Source organism: Schistocerca piceifrons, chromosome 8, assembly GCF_021461385.2.
Source record: "Schistocerca piceifrons isolate TAMUIC-IGC-003096 chromosome 8, iqSchPice1.1, whole genome shotgun sequence".
NCBI lineage: Eukaryota > Metazoa > Arthropoda > Insecta > Orthoptera > Acrididae > Schistocerca > Schistocerca piceifrons.
This window is the reverse complement of record NC_060145.1, coordinates 135733046-135751601: the sequence shown is the minus strand read 5'-3', so window position 1 is coordinate 135751601 and position 18556 is coordinate 135733046. Positions and strand designations below refer to the sequence as shown.

Genomic DNA, 18556 nt, shown 5'->3' with positions numbered 1-18556 from the left:
CCCTGTAAGCAGGAGATCCCGAGTTCGAGTCCCCGTCGGAGCACACATTTTCACCCGTCCCCGTTGATATATATCAACGCCCGTCGTCAGCTGACGGTATTAATATAGTTCTAATTAGGTTCCCAGATAGGTGGGTGGCTCGAAGACCCCATACGTTGTCCTCGACGGTAAGTGTTCATCAGAGACAACAGCATCGTCAGGAGTGTCGCAAGGAAGTATGATAGGGCAGTTGTTATTTACTACATAAACAAATGAGAGGACAGGGTGAGCAGCAATCTGTGGCTGTTTGCTGATGGCGCTTTAGTTTACGGGAGGTGTCGCCGCTGAGTGATTTTTGGAAGATACAAGATGACTTAGACAAAATTTCTACTTGGTGTGATGAATGTAGAAAAATGAAAGTTAATGCAGATGATTAGGTAAAGCAAACCCATAATGTTCGAAAACAACATTAATAATATGCTGTTAAACACATTCACATTGATTACACATCTAGAGGAAACGTTTCAAAACGCTATAAAATGGAACGGGCATATAAACACTGTAGTAGGGAAGGCGAATGGTCAACTTCGGTTTATCGGGAGAATTTTATGGAAGTGTGGTTCACCTGTAAAGGTCACCACATGTAGGACACTACTGCGACCCGTTCTTGAGTGCTGCTTGAGTGTTTGGTATCCATACCAGGTCGGATTAAAGGAATACATAGAAAACATTGAGAGGCCGCTTTCTAGTTTTGTTATCAGCTGGTTCGAACAACACACAAATATTACAGAGATGCTTCGGGCACTCAAATAGGAATCCCTGGTGCGTAGGCGACGTTCTTTTCAAGGAAAAATATTAAGAAATCTGAGAATCGGCATTTGAAGCTGACTGCAGAGTGCTCCTATTACCTTCAACACACGTTTTGCTTGAGGACCACGGAGGTAAGATACAGGGAAACTAGGTCTCTCACAGACGCATATAGGCAGTCCTCTCTCCTTCGCTCTGATTGGGAGTGGAACAGGAATTGAAATGACTAATAGTGGTACAGGGTACCCTCCGCCACGCACCCAGTGATGGCTTGTGCAGTACGTATGTAGACGCAGATGTAGGAGGTGATGGTTCGCCTTCAGTGGGACCCGGCAGCCACGGAAGAATATAGGTCCATTTAGTATCACAGCTTGGGCTGTTCCATTCCCTCCGAGTTTATTCTCGAGGCTAATAATACGTTTGCAGACAGGCATACGATGGCGGCGTTGACGATACAGACGTCCACGAGGCATAGTGCTTCAATGTGCTGTTGCAGACAGAGCTCACAGCGGAATGGTTCCGCTGGAGTGCACTGCCCGCTTATATAGAAGAAGAGTGACATTGATTACGTAACGCGCTGATGATCCCACATGCTTCTGTGATCTCTTGCCGGGCTGGGGTCATACTGGTGATGTGGCCAGGTGTTGCATGTCTGTGGATGAGGTCACAGTAGATCACAGTTGTTGCAAAGGTTACTCTGAGGTCTTGGTGCGGGCACAGTTTATGGAGGTTGTCGTAACTACAGCTGATTTCTGTTGTGGATCATCAGCTCTGGTCTGGCCTTGACGTCGAAAACCTAGTGTTCCACGTGATCTATGATGACGCCTTGCAGCTAAGTCGGGGTCTGGCGTAAAGTGCAAGCCGAGATGAGGGGACCTGCACAGAAACAGGAGCTCGAGTACGGATTGTGGGCTGATGAAGATGGGCACGATACGAGGGTTGAAACTTAAATAGTGACAACTATTTACGTGTTTGCACCTGTTACTGTCCTTCAAAGTAGTCACCAGCGTTGTGTAGAACCCGTTGTCATTGATGTGGGAGGCGTAGCATACCGTTAGCAGAGCCTGTTCTGTTGGTGGTGCGAATGGAGCGGCCTACTGCCTGTCGAATCTCTGGAACAGTTCTGAACCAAATGCCACGAAGTGGTTCCTTCATCTCCGGTGTCCTCCCTGAACAGTTATTAGTACTTCGTGAAGTAGTAGCTCCTTTTCTTTGACTGAGGCTTCTTAACAATAGGTTATGGGAAATTCTTTCAGGATACTTTGCACGTTGTTATCCATAGCAGACCACAATGCCTCATTCATAGTCAGATCGGTGTCTGGCCACAAAGGCGTGAGAGATAGAGCATCGACATTCGTGTGTTGGGCCGTGGGCGATAATGTAATTAATAATTATAAAAGTTCAGAAATATTACCTGTGCCACTGTTGGTGGCCCGTATTGTCTGAGAGCTTTTATAATGGCGAAATAGCATGGTCACTGGCTTATGATTAGTTAGCAGATGGAATTTTGTACCGTACAGGAATACATGAAAAGTTTTCATGTCGGAGAATACTGCTGATGCCCGTTTTTGGAACAGTTCATTTGTGATAATGCCAGATTCCTAGAGTCGAACGCTATCGGATGTTCCGTAGCATCAGAAAGTTAGTAGGACAGCGTTACACCACCACCACATTCAGAAACATCAGTAACTATAGTGAGACACATGTTTGGCATAAGGCTGGGAGGTAGGGAATAGATCGAAGACGTCTGATGTCCACTCAAACTGTAAAACCTCCTTGTGGAGTCTATTGCAAAGATATGCTAGATCCTTGCTGCAGGATGCTAATGAAAACTCTAGCAATGATGTATATATTCATCAATGCACCAACAGCTGTTGAATCAGGGCCTTGTTTCTCAGGGTTAATTCGCACAGTGTTGAAATGGAGTCAAAATGGTTCAAATGGCTCTGAGCACTATGGGACTTAACTTCTGAGGCCATCAGTCCCCTAGAACTTAGAACTACTTAAACCTAACTAATCTAAGGACATCACACACGTCCATGCCCGAGGCAGGATTCGAACCTTCGACCGTAGCGGTCACGCGGTTCCAAACCGAAGCGCCTAGCACCGCACGGCCACACTGGCCGGCCAATGGAGTCAAAAGCTATCAAGCAATCCACCTACATAATCTGGAGTTTCATGGTTTTTCAAAATGCTTCCGTCAATCATCTCCTTTCCACAAGCTCCTTTCGTACAGTAACTGATGGAAAGAGTTTGTAGTTGGTTCTAATCATAGCTAAAGTTACTAGTTCCTCATCAGTTGATGTTTTTTCAGCATCCTCCACCTCTTCTCTATTGTTAATTTCTTCAAACCCCTAAATGAGCTCATAAGGTCTACAACTACTTTAGCAGGTAATATTTTCAGTCAAGTTACTCTAACGGGCGCCACTTGGTCAGCCTAGTGTTCTCTGAGGGCTGAGATAGATCACTATTCTATTGACTCTTAAGTGGCTCTGCAGGGAAACAGTTCACAATTTGTTTCATTCATATCTGCAGCTGTTTTCAGCAATCTGTTAATAAGAATGATCATTGTGTCCTTCCTCTGCAGCATTGTTTGCATTTATTTCTCTACTTTATTGCAACTTCATTACAATTATACTTCATAAAGTCTGACTTGATGAACAGCCACGACTGAGGATCATATTAATAAGATTGAGAAATCCGCTTCAGTTGTAAATGATAGATTAGATTATTACTTGTTCCATAGATCGTGACTACGACACTCGTAATAATGTGGAATGTGTGAGGTTAATAAAAGGTGTCTATACAAGATATTACATTACACAAAATATTAAATGACACTTAATTTGGGGGGGGGGGGGGGGTTGAGGAAATTACCCACTTACTACATCCAAAAATTCATCTAATGAGTACAAGGAGTTGCCATTAAGAAATTCTTTTAATTTCCTTTTAAATGCTATATGGCTATCTGTCAGACCTTTGATGCTATTAGGTAAGTGACCAAAGACTTTTGTGGCAGCATAATTTACCCCCTTCTGAGCCAAATTTAGATTTAACCTTGAGTAGTGAAGATCATCCTTTCTCCTAGTGTTGTAGCCATGTACACTGCTATTACTTTTGAATTCGTTCGGATTGTTAATAACAAATTTCATAAGTGAATATATATATTGTGAGGCTACAGTGAAGATCTCTAGCTCTTTAAATAAGTGTCTGCAGATGATGTTGGATGATCTCCAGCAATTATTCTGATTACACGCTTTTGTGCAATGAACACTCTTTTACTCAATGATGGGTTATCCCAGAATATGATGCCATACGTAAGCAGAGAATGAAAATAAGCATGGTAAGCTATTTTACTGAGATGTATATCGCCAAAATTTGCAATGACCCTAATAACATAAGTAGCTGAACTCAAACGTTTCAGCAGATCCTCAGTGTGTTTTTTCCAGTTCAACCCCTCATCAATGCATACTCCTAGAAATGTTGAATATTCTACCTTAGCTACCGATTTCTGATCGAAGTCTACACTTATTAATGGTGTTATTCCATTTACTGTGTGAAAATGTATATACTAATATATATTAAGAAAAGCAGAGGACCCAAGACCGAACCTTGCGGGTCCCCATTCTTGATTGTACCCCAGTTTGAGAAATCACCAGTTTTTTGCATGTAATGTGAACTGCTTATTTCAACTTTCTGCACTCTTCCAGTTGGGTATGATTTAAACTATTTGAGCACTGTCCCATTCATACCACAGTACTTGAGCTTATCTAGAAGTAGTGTATGATTTATACAATCAAAAGCCTTTGATAGATCAGAGAAAATCCCAATGGGTGACTTCCGGTTACTCAGAGCATTTAATATTTCATTACTGAAAGTATATATTGCATTTTCCGTTGAAAAACCCTTCTGGAAACCAAACTGACATTTTGTTAAAACTTTATTTTTACAAAGGTGTGAAGCTACTCTACAATACATTACTTTTTTCAAGAATTTTGGATAAGGCAGTCAGAAGAGAGATTGAGCGGTAGTTGTTGACATCAGACGTATCCCCTTTTTATGCAGTGGTTTAACAATGGCATATTTCAGTCTATCTGGGAAAATACCCTGCTTCAGAGAGCTATTACATATGTGGCTAAGAATCCCACTTATTTCTTGGGAACAGGCTATTTTTTTATCAGCACGCTTAGTTTCAGGGACTGTTGCTCGATTGTGGGATGCTAAACACTGCAACAAGAAGTGGGGGAAATGCTTTAATACGATGTTTGACTTACAAGGCAAAACGGATAAAGGCTAGATTAACGGCTACTTACTCAAATAGCTTGTCAAGTCATGGGTGTGCGACGGGCCAGTTAATCACAATACATTTAAACCCATGCATATCTGACATTGGGATATGCAACAAAAAACGCTACACTGTACAGGGAGACATGACTCAGACAAAAAGAGAAGTATGGGACTGCTATAGAAACGCCCTTCTCGCCAGCACACAGGACACTAAGCGTGCGACCAGTTTGGCCTAACAGCTGGGGCGTGGCGCCACAGGAGACCGGTACATGAACATGTCGGTTTGGAGACTGAAAGTAAAATCGCTAACCGGTAAATGTAGAACCCTGACGACACAAATGAGAGGAAACTGTAGTGTAATGCAGAAAATTACAAATAAACATCATTTATTCACTCTTTAATCCAGATTCCTGATTTATATGGATTTTTCCCCCTTTTCCGTGTTCGGAGGCGAAAGTGTGCGGTTTACCGTTGGAACGGTACGCCATATGTACATCTATTGTGTTGGCACCGCAGGTAGCAGCAAGTTCACCTGTCTGGAAAATGACGGTGATGCTGGTTACGGCATAATGATGGCTGACGAAATTTGCATTGCCGCCTGTTGTACTAAGAGAATAATGCCTCATGCGGAGGCAACGGCTCAGCTGGAAAAAGTAATGGATTACCTAGCACATCACCGGAACTAGGAAAACAGAGACAGAGAGAGAGAGTCGGAACTCACAGAGGGCCAGCAGACGACTCCACCACAAACGCTTCCCACAACAGCAAAACAAAACACACAAAATGACACAGAAGTGTAAGTATGTCAAGCGCAATGAAAGTGCTGTGTGCAAATGCTAATACGAACATATACGTAGAAGACGAAGAAGAGTGGAATAAACAATAAAAACGTAACGAAAAGAGTAAAAACTGTTTATTATAAGTGAAGCATGCGAGCTGTTAATGCTCAAAACAGATAAAATTGTAAGAGAAAAAAATAATTTGTCCAGTGACCACTCGAAGTGCTTTGCAACAAGGCAAAACGGAATAAGTCTTTTCTTACAGTCGCTAGGGACGGCAACTAACCGATATAAAGTGTATATGTCCATCTGCGGAAAAAAGAGATATAAAAAAGAAGACAACCTGTATTATTATTATTATTATTATTAACTGTATTACAATTACGCATCACTTTACAAATACAAATAGAATATGTACATAACTCACAAATATACAGACGTGTTATTCATATAAATACAAATACACTGAAGCGCCAAAGAAACCTGTGTAGACTTAACATCTGAGGTCATCAGTCCCCTAGAACTTAGAACTACTTAAACCTAACTAACCTAAGGACATCACACACATCCATGCCCGAGGCAGGATCCGAACCTGCGACCGTAGCAGTCGCGCAGTTCCGGACTGAAGCGCCTAGAACAGCTCGGTCACAGTGGCTGGCAAGACAACAATTGTCTGGCGCAGTTGTTACATCGGTTACAGCTGCTACAATGGCAGGTTATCAAGATTTAACTGAGTTTGAACGTGATGTTATTGGGCGCAGGAGCGGTGGGACACAGCATCTCTGAGGTAGCAATGAAGATTTTCCCGTAAGACCATTTCATGAGTGTACCGTGAATATCAGGAATCCGATAAAACATCAAATCTCGACATCGCTGTGGCCAGGAAAAGATCCTGCAAGAACGGGACCAACGACGACTGATGAGAATCGTTCAACATGACAGAAGTGCAACCCTTCCGCAAGTTGCTGTAGATTTCAATGCTGGGCCGTCAACGAGTGTCAGTGTGTGAACCAGTCAACGAAACATCATCGATATGGGTTTTCGGAGCCGACGGCCCACTCGTGTACCCTTGATGACTGCACGACGCAAAGCTTTCCAGCTCGCCTGGGACCGGTCAACACCGACATTGTACTGTTGACAACTGGAAACATGTTGCCCGGTCGGACTAGTCCCGTTTCAAATTGAATAGAGCGGATAGACGTGTACGGGTATGGAGACAACCTCATGAATTCATGGACTGTGCATGTCAGCAGGAGACTGTTCAAGCTGATGGAGGCTCTGTAGTGGGGTGGGGCGTGTGCAGTTGGAGTGATATGGGGGGACCGCTGATATGCCTAGATACGACTCTGACAGGTGACACCTACATAAGCATCTTGTGTGGTAACCTGCATCCATTCATGTCCACTGTGCATTCTGATGGATTGGGCAATTCCAGCAGGACAAAGCGACACCCCGCACGTTCACAATTGCTACAGAGTGGTTCCAGGAATACTCTTCTGAGTTTAAACGCTTCCACTGGCCACCAAATTTCGCAGACGTGAAAATTATTGAGCATATTTGGGATGCCTTGCAACGTGCTGTTCAGAAGAATCCCGTCGTAGTCTTATGAATTTATGGACAGCACTGCATGATTCATGGTGTCAGTTCCCTCCAGCACTATTTCCGACAAAAGTCGAGTCCATGCCACGTCGTGTTGCGGCACTTCTGCGTGCTCGCGGGGGCCCTCCCCGATATTAGGCAGGTGTACCAGTTTCTCTGGCTCTTCAGAGTAGAATATGTTCATACTTTACAAATTTAGTGACGTGTTATTTATATAAGTTAGCACATGTGCTGTAGCGTCCAAGGCGTCGGAGGAGTTGCCGGAGTACGAATTTTGAAAGCATTCCTCAACAATATGTCTGAAAGCCTGTCTTGGAAAGCCACTGGTGCACTGCACACCGGCAATCTTTTTCCATCTGCACGGTGGGTCACTGCATCTCCTGTGGTTCGTCCAGATCCTGTTAAGTGCACTCCTCATCCTCCAGGAAGACCAAGCTCACAAGCTTTATTATTGGCTTGGAAACAGCTCTGGAGCTTTGGTGGGTTCTTATTATACCATCCTTCTCCCCAAGCTTCATGGAGACTAAAGTCAAAGTTCGCCAGGTCGCTAGCTGCTCTGAGTGGGGAAAGTCTGTAGCGAAATCTGTTGACTGGGATAGCAGATATGTCCTTATGAATTAGTGGCTGCTGGTTGTTGCAGATTTTCTTATATTTCCTTAGAAGTTTATTCTTTTTTTCTAAGGGTAGTTTGTGGGCAGCGGTCCAGCACAGGTCTCCAGCATGCGGGAGTGGATTTGCTTGTAGCAGCAACATTCTGCATTGTTTGATTTAGTTACGTACCCACCCGTTTCCTGTGGCTGGTGTTTATTCAGACAGGGCTGTAATATTCTGCCGCTGAGTAGGCAAGACCGAGGGCAGATGCTCGTAAGTTCGGAGCTTCAGAATCTCATGTTGTACAACTCTATTTTTGCAGAATATTATTACTTGACGTCAGTTTAGCTGCAGTCTTTCTTAGATGTTGTGTAAATGACACCGTTCTGCCAAGTATAACTACAAGGTACTGTGGATACTTTTTATGGACCAGGCGGTTAACCTCGCAAAATATGTACATTTATCGGATGGCTAGAATAATGAAAGCAAGTCGATTCATGTTTCCTAAGATTCGTTTCAAGTCCCAATTTAACGAAAATATTGTCCCATTGTGCTTGGGACTTTTGTTAATATATGTTCGGTGCTGTGTTGCTGTCGCCCAATCATTAGCATAAGCAAACTGCCCGGACTGAGTGGCTCGCATGTCTGAAACATACACTCTAAATTCAGCGGAGCTAGGAGTGACCCTTGAGGTAGGCCACTGTTGAGGGTCTTGGTGGTATTACCTATAATTACCTGAAGTAGTCTTTGAGTCAGCATATTGTTAAGAATTTGTGCTGTTCTTCTGCAGAGTATTTTGTTGAGCGGCTGATAGACAGCATACTGCCTCCACACGCTATCCTAAGTGCTGTCAGATCAATAAACACAGCAGGGGTCTTTAGTTGTTTCTGAAACCCAGCTTTGTGTAAGTTGTCAATGAAAGGAAGTCATCCACACAGCTGTGGCTTGGTCGGAATCCGGCCAGTTCAATAGGAATCTTTCCAAGTACCTAGATACGTATCTTGTCATACAGCAGCTTCTCGAGTAGTTTTTTCATCTTAGTCAGAATGGCAGGAGGCCCCTCCAGAATCGCCGAGAGCGCTGACGCGCTGCTTCCTGGACTCGAGTAGGCGCGCCACGAGTCGAATCCGCCTGGCGGATTAACGACGAGGGCCGGTGTGCCAGCCAGCCTGGATGTGGTTTTTAGGCGGTTTTACACATCCTTCTAGGTGAATGCCGGGCTGGTCCCCACGTTCTGCCTCAGTTACATAGCTCGCAGACATCTGAACACATTCGCACTGTCATTCGGGAGGACGACGGTTCAATCCCGCGTCCGGCCATCCTGATTTAGGTTGGCTCAAATGGTTCAAATGGCTCTGAGCACTATGGGACTCAACTGCTGAGGTCATTAGTCCCCTAGAACGTAGAACTAGTTAAACCTAACTAACCTAAGGACATCACAAACATCCATGCCCGAGGCAGGATTCGAACCTGCGACCGTAGCGGTCTTGCGGTTCCAGACTGCAGCGCCTTTAACCGCACGGCCACTTCGGCCGGCCTGATTTAGATTTTCTGCGATTTTCCTAAATCGCTCCAGGAAAATTACGGGATGGTTCCTTTGAAAGGGAAAAGCCGACTTCCTTCCCCGTCCTTCCCTAATCAGATGAGACCGATGACCTCGCTGTCTGGTCTCCTTCCCCCAAAGAGCCCCAACCCAACATTCGCGCTGTCCCATGGTTTCACTCGACGCAGACAGTTGGAGTACACTAATTTCTTCCTGGGGGGCACGGGGTGGCGACAGGAAGGGCATCCGGCCACCCCTTAAAAATTAACGTGTTGCATCCAATTACCCAGCAGACCCCACAAGTCGGGGTTAATGCTTGGAAAGAGAGAGCCAGAATGGCAGTAGGACGATAGCTTTCAGTTTTGTTGTTGGGTTTACCTGGTTTTAAGATATCAGTGACCATCTGTTTCATAACAAACAAATAAATTTTTTTATTTAGTTAAAAGTTTTTCTCCATATAAAACTTTGTTTAAGATATGTCTGAAAGATCTACAACTACACCTACATACATACTCTGCAACCCACTCTATATTGTATGTAGAAGAGTACCTTGTATCACTACTGGTCATTTGCATTCTTATTCCACTAGAAAGTGGGGCGAGGGAAAAACGACTGTCTATATGTCTCCTTACGAGCTCTTTCTCTTATATTATTTTCAGGGTCCTTAGTGAAATCTACGTTGGCGTCAGTGCAAGGTCTTTATAAATGATTAAAGCGATTTCATAGATTTGTTGGAGCTGTATTATTTGACATATTGTCACAGGACTTTGCACACACATAGAAAAACTTGAAAAGCTTTCTCACGTAATACAAGTGGTCCATATGTGCTCCCCTACTTATTCTGCAGACATCAAGTCTGTAATCTAGTTCTTCCCACGTTCGGCGCAGCGTGCTCCTATCAATCTGTTCAAAAATACTGTTACTGCGAGCTCGCAGTTCTTGGAGGTTTGTTGGTACAGGAGACGTAAACACAATCTTTCACATAATCCCAAACAAAAAATTGCGTGGGGTTACGTCGAGAGAGCGAGTAAGTGACGACATGAATTGCTGATTACCGCCACCATGACTCACCCATCGGTTTCTCAATTTCCTGTTGAAGAATTCACGAATGCCATGATGGAAGTGCGTTGGAGCACCGTCCTGTTGGTAGATGAGACCCACACTGTCGGCCTCCTGTTGTGGCATGATCCAGTTTTCCAGCATGTCCAGATAAGGCGCCCTGTTACTGTTTTTCGCAGAAGAAAAAGGGGCAGTAAACTTTAAACCGTGAGACTGCACAGAATACATTAACTTTTGGTGAATCTCAGATGTGCTCCACGATAGTGCGGGTAGTCTCTGTCCCTAAAATTCGTACCTTGCGCCTGTTCAGTATACTATTCACAAAAAATGTTGCCTAATCACTAGTGGAAGATGAGTTTCTCACAAAAGCCGTTACCTGCCGTAAGGTACTGCAACTGTGCCGTAAATTCAAAGTGTCTGACTTGTCATCAGGAGTCAAGGCTTGTAGCAATTGAAAGCGGTAAGTCTACAGCTTCAGCCGTTTCCTGTAGATCTTGCGAACAGTAAGCATTGCTATGCTTGCTCTTTCCGTCGACTTCTGTAGCTACGTGCTAAACTCTCCCGCACGCGGTCAACCGTTTCTTCGCCCACAGCTGGTCGACCCGATGACTTCCCCTTGCAGAGGCATCCTGAAGTTTTAAACTGCGCATAGTATCGCCAAATGGAGTTGGCATTTGGTAGATCTTTGCTGAACTTCGTTCTGGAATGTCGTTACACTGTTAAGGCAGGTAGATATGAATCCATTCCAAACACAAGATACGCTTTGTTGGCGCCTGTCGCCATCTTGCCTAATTGCTCACTGCTGCGCTCTCGTACAGAAAATTGAAGCGCAACTGCAACGATAAAAAACTTTTTGAGTTTTTCTACATGAGTGCTGAGTTTTGTGACGACATCTCAATTAATGTAACTATACTGCATTTATGAAATCGCTTAAATCATTATAATAACCATGTAGAATCATTGTGCAGTAAGCTCCAAATGCAGCCTCTGCAAATTTGCTCAGTAGCGCTTCACGAAAAAAACACCGTCTTTGCATCAGAGGGAAGTTCACGAAGCATCTCTGTAATATTTGTGTATCGATTGGACCTACCGATAACAAATACGGCAGCATTCATGTGAATCGCTACGACGTCTTCCTTTAATCAGTCTTGACTCAAATCCGAAAAACTAGAATGGTTGCAGTAGAGTCCTATACGCCATCCACTTTATAGATGCGTTACACTTTCCTACAGATCTCCCAATAAATCTTAGTCGACCGTTCTCCTTCCCTGCTAGTACTCTTAAAGTGTTCATTCCACTTAGTGTTACTATGGAACGTAACATCTTGTATTTGAGCATTATAGGACTCATCAGTTTCCTGGAAATCTAGGGATATGTAATCCGTCTGTTGCCCTCATCCATGGCTCAGACGATATCACGTGGGAAAATGGCAAGCTGAGTGTCACACGAGCGATGCTTTCTAAAACCGTGCAGTTTTGTGCTCATAAACTTTTACGTCTAATGGAAACGTGTTACCTTGGAACTTAGAATAGGTTCAAGTATTCTGCAGAAAACCGATTTAAGGACATAGGTCTGTAACTCTGGGGTCCATTCATTTACCCTTCTTATATACAGGAGTCACCTATGCTTGCTTTTTTTTTTCAGTCATTTCGGACTTCGCGCTGAGCGAGAGATTCGCGATGAATGCAAACTAAGCACGATTGTTTTCTAAAATTTAATCAGCCTATTTTTTGTATATTGAAATCCTAGTACAAAGGCCCCAAATCATGTCAATACTAATTGCTGACTGTCAGAAAAAGAACGCTGAACACCATTTTGACATCTAGAGAGATGGTCCTGAAATTCTGTATTCTTTTGCCTAAGTTATTTTATTTGTTTTTCTATAGTTTCTGATGGTTGGCAAAAATGCGAATAGTCCCATTTACAGCACAGTTATTGTTTTCTCTACTAGTAGTTTTGTTTGTTAGTCGGTAATGTATTTTAGTGTAAAATCTGCTGTACTTCCATATGGTAAACCCATTTTTGTGTTCAAACTTTCCTCTCATTACGAACCCGTAAATCAAATCTCGAGAATGGAAGATGCAGAGCTGAAAGAGTATAAGCCTTTAACTTGAATTTTGGAGGAACATTCAAAGTCGCTTCCATAACGCGAATCAGCAAAATTCATTGCACGCACACAAACATTAGCAACTGAAAATGAATCAGCATGTTTACAAGAACATATCTATATTTTTCATCTCATTGTTCTTAGGAAATGCATGAACCTTAATTCTTAACCTTTTCTTCCTTTTTCTACAGTTATTAGTACATCTTGCGATCACAGAGTAAACCACATTTTTAAATGAAAACAATTCAGAACACACTTTCACAGCCACCCCTATATTGATAAATATAGCGAAACACCGCACTTATTCGTCAGTCACCGAAAAGAGCTTACACTCATGTAAACAACGCTGTATTCATTCTAAAGCGCAGAGACCATACAACAGGTTAGGGTAGCGGCGAGCTGCTGAGAGCTGGAAGAGTCGGTTTTGTCGCCAGCACCACAGCTTTCTACTGCGCACACGCCTCGTCACCCCTGCTATATATTCTAGTAATTGTGGCCTTAACTGTTAGGCTGAGCACACCTTCAAGAGTAACTCGAGGTTTCATTACCTCTTAAGTTTGCATCTAAGATTTCCAAACTACGGCCAGAAATTCTTCTGCAGGCTTCGTGACAGTAGCGCCATTAGCGGAATTGACTCTGTGGAGTGCCGTGGCTTATGCTGCCACAACGGATGCATATATATGATATGATATGATTGAAATATACTAAAGTGAAATGAATGGAAAACTTCAGTGGCAATGAAAGATTGAACCAGGTCTGGAGAACTGCCTAACGATTAAGTTGACTGCCTCCAATAAACAAAAAACCTGCGTTCGGGTTCCAGTGTGGCACAGATTTTAGGTTCTGACTGACATAAATACACGTAGACGTTATTCTGCACAGTCTTGGGATGTGCCTTCATCGTCCTGTGCAGAAAAGGAATGGCAACCTAATATGTTAGTTTGTTGGGCTGCTGTTCACATAATTTTTTTAAAAAACAGTCACCAATACTGTTCATAAGAAATGCTTGTCTTTTTGTAGTGCGTTCAGTTATCTCCACTGCTATGGTTCCTTGGAAATTGTTAACTATTGTTCATGAATTAACAAAGAAAAATTAAAACATGACAACACAGACAGTTCTCCTTTACAGCAGAAACAAGATGGCGGTCAAAGCCAAGCTTTTCTCAGTTTAAACATCGATATGTCGATCCTGCTGTTCTCTGCCACTTGCAATGTCTTCTGCACATATTGCTATCTTATTTCCCATGTTGGTCGACGAACTAAATTACAATACGATAGACTTCGAAAATTTGATATTAAAATGACAGTATTACCTTAAGATATCGCCTAGATATATTAATGTCGTGTTCAGAGTATATAATCAAACTGAAGAAGCAACAGAAACTTTGTCAAGTAGACTTAATAATTTACATAAAAACATCCACTTCACCATAGAACATCAGAAAGATTAAAAAAACATTTATTTTAGACGTGGCAGTGCCTAATACAAACCACACTTGAACATTAATGTACACAGAAAACCAACATACAAGTTGAATTCGGAGCCGTCTTATTCAGTGTACAGAAATTTCCAACTAGCGCTGCCGAATATGATACAAAAAAGAATACATAACTGTGGTTATCATAAACGCTAAATATGTGCTCTTTTACAACACGTAACAGAAAGTAAAGTTATACAAATTAACATAGCCACTATCCACAACAACATACAAAAAACGGCGTATATAAATATACCTTATTCCGGAGTTATTTCAGACAAAATAGTTAAGTTGTTTAAAAACACAGATATCAAGGTCGCTTTTCGCAAGGAAAAAACTGGTGCATGATATCTCACCATCAGCTGAGAAACTGAGTAAATATTTCGTTGGCCAAACAGGTAGAAATCTTAGAACACGTTTTAAAGAACACATAGACTGTTTCACACTTGATGAACTATAGCAAAGCGTATAGACGAAACAGGACACTGTTGCAGTACAGAGCACTCTTAAAGTACTATGTACTTTAGAGAAAAGATGGAAAATAAACTCCTTGAAGGAAATGGTAATACTCCTCTATGATCACACGTGAAAAAATGAAATCATAAATGCAATTACAAAGTTGAAAAACTCACATTCAACAGTTCCAATTCATTTCCGCTAAAGTAGAAAAAACATAAAAGTTAAGAATATTTATAAGTGTATTCCAGAGATATCTTTGTAATTCTTAAAAGTAACTCCTAGACTCCTTTTCATATCAAATTATCAACGTAATATACACTACTGGAAATTGAAATAAGAACACCGTGAATTCATTGTCCCAGGAAGGGGAAGCTTTATTGACACATTCGTGGGGTCAGATACATCACATGATCACACTGACAGAACCACAGGCACATAGACACAGGCAACAGAGCATGCACAATGTCGGCACTAGTACAGTCTATATCCACCTTTCGCAGCAATGCAGGCTGCTATTCTCCCATGGAGACGATCGTAGAGATGCTGGATGTAGTCCTGTGGAACGGCTTGCCATGCCATTTCCACCTGGCGCCTCAGTTGGACCAGCGTTCGTGCTGGACGTGCAGACCGCGTGAGACGACGCTTCATCCAGTCCCAAACATGCTCAATGGGAGACAGATCCGGAGATCTTGCTGGCCAGGGTAGTTGACTTACACCTTCTAGAGCACGTTGGGTGGCACGGGATACATGCGGACGTGCATTGTCCTGTTGGAACAGCAAGTTCCCTTGCCGGTCTAGGAATGGTAGAACGATGGGTTCGATGACGGTTTGGATGTACCGTGCACTATTCAGTGTCCCCTCGACGATCACCAGTGGTGTACGGCCAGTGTAGGAGATCGCTCCCCACACCATGATGCCGGGTGTTGGCCCTGTGTGCCTCGGTCGTATGCAGTCCTGATTGTGGCGCTCACCTGCACGGCGCCAAACACGCATACGACCATCATTGGCACCAAGGCAGAAGCGACTCTCATCGCTGAAGACGACACGTATCCATTCGTCCCTCCATTCACGCCTGTCGCGATACCACTGGAGGCGGGCTGCACGATGTTGGGGCGTGAGCGGAAGACGGCCTAACGGTGTGAGGGACCGTAGCCCAGCTTCATGGAGACGGTTGCGAATGGTCCTCGCCGATACCCCAGGAGCAACAGTGTCCCTAATTTGCTGGGAAGTGGCGGTGCGGTCCCCTACGGCACTGCGTAGGATCCTACGGTCTTGGCGTGCATCCGTGCGTCGTTGCGGTCCGGTCCCAGGTCGACGGGCACGTGCACCTTCCGCCGACCACTGGCGACAAATCGATGTACTGTGGAGACCTCACGCCCCACGTGTTGAGCAATTCGGCGGTACGTCCACCCGGCCTCCCGCATGCCCACTATACGCCCTCGCTCAAAGTCCGTCAACTGCACATACGGTTCACGTCCACGCTGTCGCGGCATGCTACCAGTGTTAAAGACTGCGATGGAGCTCCGTAAGCCACGGCAAACTGGCTGACACTGACGGCAGCGGTTCACAAATGCTGCGCAGCTAGCGCCATTCGACGGCCAACACCGCGGTTCCTGGTGTGTCCGCTGTGCCGTGCATGTGATCATTGCTTGTACAGCCCTCTCGCAGTGTCCGGAGCAAGTGTGGTGGGTCTGACACACCGGTGTCAATGTGTTCTTTTTTCTATTTCCAGGAGTGTAGTTCGTCGACCATCTTCAGAGATAAGACAGCAAGGTGTTTACAAGAAGTGCCTTTATTTGTATATACTTCACGAGAGGTACTGTGGCTGCGTTCCTTTCAAAGATATCCTTTGCCTTTCTCGAAAGCATAGATAGATGTCTCTGTTGTCAAAGTTTAGTCGTGATTTCGGCAGCCATTCCATCAGCTGAATTAAAGTGGAAGCTCTTTATATATTCAGCTGCTTCCAACACTGCAAATTTGGAAACTACTGCTGTCTTTTCATTCTTTGAAAGTGAGAAGCTGCCCAATTCATTCTCGTTATTTACAAAGCAGTATGTAGTACTTAAAAGTGCTTACGAGGCTCCCCCAATGCTAAATAAATATGCTGGTTGTGTGAAGAATGTTGTAATCTACGCTAAAATTACAACTATTCTCTGAAAGTGAGTACCTGTCAGCTGCATACTAGTTATTTACATAGGGATAAGTATTACAAAAATACTTAAGGAGCAGCTCCCCCATTGCTAAATAAATGTGCTGGTTGTGTGAAATATGCTCTAATTTGAGCGAAAAAATTACAATTCACTATCAGGAAAGTAAACTCTTCCTTTACTCCTGAAAGTCACTGAAACAACGACAAAAAGTACCAGCAGGAATATGCCTGCACCAGTACCAGAATATATTTCGACCGCATGTTTCCTTTATTTGAAGACGATTCTGTTTGGAAAATAAATCTGCTAAAATAACTAGCTCGCAAATTTTCTTTTGTACTTTATAGGCGGCTGAAAGTGTGACTAAGTCACCTTTCAATTCTTTCTCATAGGCGTCAGTCCGTTTCATGTTTTTCGTTCTGACAATGAGTGGCAGTTTGTTTTTACCAGCTACTCAACGTGTTTTGAATATTTACTCGCATTTCCATGTTGCATTCTTAATTTGTAAATTATTGAAATAGCAAGACCCAGAAGCTATCAGGAACGTGAAGGTTGATAATAAAACTTTTGTCAATGACAGCACACGAAGGAAAATTATCGTATTTGAAATTGCACATCTTCAACCACAACATAAGAAGTTACCATTATACCACTGTTATGGCATACAACTTGGAACTTTGTTCTGTTTCATGCCTTCTGAGACCTTTACATGCCGATAACTTATTATCTGAAATTTAATATCAGCAGACTGTACCTTTCTGATAGATCCTTAGTGTGCTAGTATATTGAGACAGCATTTATTTATAGGACATAAGTTATAATGTGGTTTTAGTATAAAACGCCAAAGATACGAGCTTGAAGAGATTCAATACGGCCTCAGCCTGGTGCTTCAGTCAAAGTTTATCTTTGAGAGGACCACTGCACCTCTCGTAACAAGTATGCAAATAAAAGCACGTGTTTAGAAGACATTGCATCGACTTACCGACAGTTAAATAGAAACAAGCATTATTTTGATCGCCATCTTGTTTCTGTTGCACAGGGGAGGTGATTGTGGTGTCGTGTTTGAAGTTTTCTTTGCAAGTTCATGGACAATGGTCAACAAGATCCAAGGAGCCGTCACAGTGGACGTAATTGAACACACTACAGGAAGACAGCCATCACATAAAACAACGTGTGTGATTATTTTTTTTTAATATGTCAACTGCAGACCAACGTATGAACAGATTAGATTATCCTTCTCTCTCTCCATAGGATGACCAGAGCTCATGCCAAGACTATACAGAACACGTTTGACATCTACGTGTACTTTAGTTAAATGTTTTTCTATTGGCATTGTAGCCTGAAGGTGAAGTTCATACCTCGAAATGTGTTGCTTTTTTCTTTTGTTTCTTGTCTGACATGGTTCGCAGGAGAGCTTCCGTAAAGTTTGGAAGGTAGGAGACGAGGTACTGGCAGAAGTAAAACTGTCAGGAGGGGTCGTGAATCGTGCTTGAGTAGCTAAGATAGCAGAGCACTTGCCCGCGAAAGGGAAAGGTCCCGAGTCTGAGTCTCGGTCCGGCACACGGATTTAATCTTCGAGGAGGTTTCACATCAGCGCACACTGAGCTGCAGAGTGAAAATCGTATTCAACAGATTTTGTGACTGGCATCGCTATCTGAAAAAAAACGTTTTAATATTTTTGAAACAATCGCAATCGTTTAACAGTCAACACGGCTATAAGT

The 18556-nt window shown here is 43.2% G+C and overlaps 1 protein-coding gene across 1 annotated transcript in view; it reads left to right on the top strand.

The window, feature by feature from the left end:
* Nucleotides 1–18556, top strand: part of LOC124712131 (probable G-protein coupled receptor Mth-like 3) — a 262497-nt gene that overhangs the window by 92487 nt on the left and 151454 nt on the right. The window lies entirely within an intron of this gene.